Source organism: Limulus polyphemus, unplaced genomic scaffold (genome assembly GCF_000517525.1).
Source record: "Limulus polyphemus unplaced genomic scaffold, Limulus_polyphemus-2.1.2 Scaffold1921, whole genome shotgun sequence".
NCBI classification, from domain to species: Eukaryota; Metazoa; Arthropoda; class Merostomata; order Xiphosura; family Limulidae; genus Limulus; species Limulus polyphemus.
The window spans coordinates 121,851-126,150 of record NW_013667531.1 but is presented as its reverse complement, the minus strand read 5'-3'; the positions used below and the strand labels follow the sequence as shown (position 1 = coordinate 126,150).

At 40.9% G+C, this 4,300-nt stretch overlaps 1 protein-coding gene across 1 annotated transcript in view; it reads left to right on the top strand.

The window, feature by feature from the left end:
- Positions 1-4,300, top strand: part of LOC106465361 (regulatory-associated protein of mTOR-like) — a 79,816-nt gene that overhangs the window by 2,808 nt on the left and 72,708 nt on the right. The gene's annotated exons all lie outside the window — the stretch shown is intronic.

The following is a 4,300-nucleotide window of genomic DNA, read 5'->3' as shown; positions in this document are numbered from 1 at the left end:
CATTCAAAATTTTATTGAACTACTATTTCATGAATTTATGTCAATAAGTTTGGTATAAAACTATAGATTGTAATTCAAATTTTAGAATTGTACATTACTAAATTTGTTAATTTAAAAGTAAATATTAAAAAACACAGATAAACATTGATTTTTATGTGTAATGTGGTATTTTGAATGCAGCACTGGTTCAAATTAGATGTTTGTGAAGTCAGGCCCAGTCTTCTCCATTTCAGTTGACAGATATGGAACACCTTGTTTGCAAGGTTCAACTTACCATCTCCTTCTGTTTGGGAGGTTCTATCTCTTATGGGGACATGGACCTCTCTCAAGGCCATCATTCATGTGCATTTTACCTACATGTAAGATCTTCAGTGGTCTTTAATCGACTAATGGAACTTTGTTCAGGATCCCTTGGAGGCTTCTCTTACCCTTCCCTCTCCTTTACTGATGGACTGATGGTCGGGAAGTTTTGGGATGGTGGACTCTTACAGAATTTGCTCTCCATTTCAATATTTTGGTGCTTCCTGCTGTCTCTTCTGCTCTCCATTTCAATATCTTGGTACTTCCTGCTGTCTCTTCTGGGACAGGTGGTGATAATTCACTCAGAAAATTCTATGGTGGTGTCCTATAACTCCAAGAAAAGGGGCACCTGGTCAAGGTATCTTTATTTTCGGACATTGGATCTCCTTTGTTGGGCTTACAGCTATCACATTACTTTGCTGGCATGCCATATTTTGGTTGCCTTGAATCTGGTCATGGATCAGTTATCCCAATCTGACAAGATTCTACCAATGGAGTAGTCTTTAGGTCTTTTAATTTTTTGGGAGTTTTGTGCTCCTTGAGTTATTTGGGTGTCCAATTTGGACACATTTGCATCTCTTCTCAACAAAAAAACTTCCCCATTTTTGGTTGCCTGTTCCTTATCCACAACGAGATGCAGTGGATGCTCTCAGCCAGAGTTGGACTGATTGTTACATATGTGCTTATCCTCCTATTTGGCTTTGTCTTCCTGTCCTTTCAATAGTTCTGACCACTCTTTGACAGATTTTGTTGGTGGCCTCTTATTGGCTGGCTCAGACATGGTTTACACTTCCACAACAGTTACTGGTGTCACCACTAGTTTCTTTCCCTTTGTATCCCATGCTCCTTTGTCAGCCACACTCTGGTGTGTGTCATCCTTCTCTACCTGCACTCCATCTTCACGCATGGCTTTTGTCTAGACTTTCCAGGCATGTTGCCTCCTTTATTTCCTGTCCTACTCAACCATCCTAGTTGAAGGTTTATCAGTGTAATGGAATACATACCACTATTGTTCATTATACTGGGGTTACCATCCTACTTGACCTACCTTTCCTCATTTGTCATTGTTTTTCACTCGTTATTATGACAGGGGCCTCTTGTTGTTGTTTTTTTTGTGAGTTACAGGGTGACTTTTTCTTCCACTTTTTGATTTACCAAATTTGCGTCTGTGTTTTAATCTCCTATCCTATCTATGTTATTTTGTTCATTCTCCCTGCCCTGCTTCTCTTCCCGATTGGAACTTGTCCTTGATGTTGTCCTTCATGCCCTTTCTTGTCCTTTGTTTGAACCTTTATCATCTTTCTCATTATATCACCTTTCATTGAAGTCTTTGTTCCTTTTGTTGTTGGCATATGGTCATTGTTGTTCTGATGTTTTTGTGATCGATGTTTGCTGTTTATTGTTCCATCATTCCTATGTTCTTCTCTTTCCTGACTATTCCTTTCTACCCAAGACTTCAGCTGCCAGGGAGAGCAATTCCACTTTCACTCCCATTTCCCTCCTCTCCATCTCCCATCTTTCTGACAGTTCAAATCCTGATTACCTCCTATGCCCAGTCAGGACTCTTTGATGGTATATGTCATACACTGCTCCCTTCCGTGGTTCCCATGTCCATTTGTTTATTCATTGGAGTCCTGCTGTTTCATGTGATCTTTCTCCCATTACCATTATGGATTGGATTCACCAGATAATTTGATTATTGTATTTTTCCCTTTCTCTGGTTGATTGTCACTCTTTTCATGTCTTTTTCCCTTCAGAGGTGGTTCAAGAATTACTTTGGAAGGGTGCCATTGAATGAGGAGATCCTTCTTGTCTGTTTGTTGTTCTCAAAAAGACAGGAGACTGGTGCCCAGTGATCGATTTATCGGCTCTGAATATCACTTCCTTGTCATTCCCTAGCTGCTCATTTCTGTCTTCCTTTGAAGGACATCATTTTTGCAGATATCCGGACTACCCTGCATACCTTTACATCTCACTACCTACATCATGTGTGTGTTTCATGCTCTGTGGGTTTCCATTTACCTCCAATCAACATTTTACACACTTTTATTTCTTTGTGACTTGTAAGTACTCATTTTATTTTTCCTTTACAGGGAACTCTTGCTCATACATTATGAATCCATCTCTGTGGCAAGTGGTGCCTGACTAGGTATACTTAGTATCAAATCTGCATTGTATGCCCTGTGACTATTCTAGATGAATATGATGTTGGGGCACTTTCTACTGCAGACCTGATGTACATTTCCAGATGTCTCCAGCTGTTGGTTGATTGACTATCCATTGGTCATCTATACACTGATGTCAAATATTATATTTGAGCCATTATAACACGTCACAGGATTATGTTATGCACACCGTTGAGATGGGGTGTTCTATAAGACCAATCATAGATATATCTTATGGTCTTTTGCTTCATAAATATATTTGTCTTGGACTGTACATTCATGGACTTACATGGGTATAGCAGACAGGGATTACCACCCATCTCTGATGCTTAGTGGTGTTGAGGCTCTTTCTACCATGGACCTGATGTATAATTCCAGATGCCATCAGGTGTTGGTTGATTGACTCCATCTACATTGTAGCTCTGCTTTTCAAACTAGGGTATCATGGTTACCGATTGCACTGTCTCCAATGCTGTGTCTTTTGGACTCTCACACGCATTCCCCCTCCTTCTTCTAGTGGAGTATGAGAGTCCTTGCCACTTACCAGTTCCTAGCTGCTGAGTGAAGTACAAAACCACTGAGTTGAGAGTAGGGAGGAGGCATGAAACCCTTCCAACTGTGAATTTGATGTACATTTCCAGATGCCACCAGGTGTTGTTTGGAGATGGTCCAGCCACATCAGCTATCAAATGTGTTTGGCTAGTTCCCTCCTCCTACTGCAGACTGGATAGTAAATTCCCAATGTCACCAAGTTTGGGACTGGAGATGTTACCCCAAATTGATGTCCCTCTTCATCTTCCTACTGTCCATTGGATGTTGATTCCCAGTAGATCTGGTGTTATTTGAAGCTGGACGAAACACATGATTACCTACATGTGTAAGGCTGGCTTCCCAGTTCCTACCATGGACTGGACATGACTTTTCCATTGCTGCTAGGTTTTGTACTGAAGATGAAAACCTCCTGAGCTCTCCTTACATTCTACCATCTACTAGATGTTGGTTCCTGGAGGATACATTGTTGGTTGTGTTGGAGGTGCACATATGTGGAGTCAGGTTCTTGGTGAGGATGCTCATATTCCCGTTCAGTATCCATTTTTGAGATGAAAGGTAGAGGACCTTCTTCCTACCGGGGACCTGATGTATAATTCCAGATGCTGCCAGGTGTTGGTTATGTTGAACTCTCATTTACAGTCAGTCTTGCCCTAGTCACTCAACAACTTTACTGCTGATAAGATCTTAGGGACCATCCATGTTTCAGTTTTGGGAACACATTCCTGTAGGGCGAGGAGTATACCTGGCTCAGAAGTAGTGCAGTCTCCCACTGGTGTGATGTTTTTCATTCCTCATCATCTTTCTTTGGGCACTTTCTCAAGGAGGATCACATTCACACCGGCACTCCACCAGTTTAGTTTGGTTTTTTAGCTTTTTGTGAGTGGAGGTAAGATATTGTATTGGAAACTAACATTTTCCTAAACTGAAAATGTATTTCAGACTAAATATACTTACCTCCTCTCACATTTCCCACCCATCCCTTTCACTTCCAGTGTATTGGTTGACTTGGTCATGGCCAATCTCGAGGTGATTAACAGGTGCATTATTAGAGAGGGCACTAGTTACGTTAGGGGTAGTGTTGCACTCATATTGGTGGAGGGTTGCTGCATGATAATTTGCAGAAAGAAGTGGGAGTTACAAGGCTTGGGCGAGCAAAACATTTGTGCTGATAGATGGCAGTACTGATTGAGAAATGAGTGATAAATTTAATTGCAGATCACTTGTCTCATCCCAACTTTTAAATTAACAAATTGAGTAATGTATAGTTCTAAAATTTGAATTAT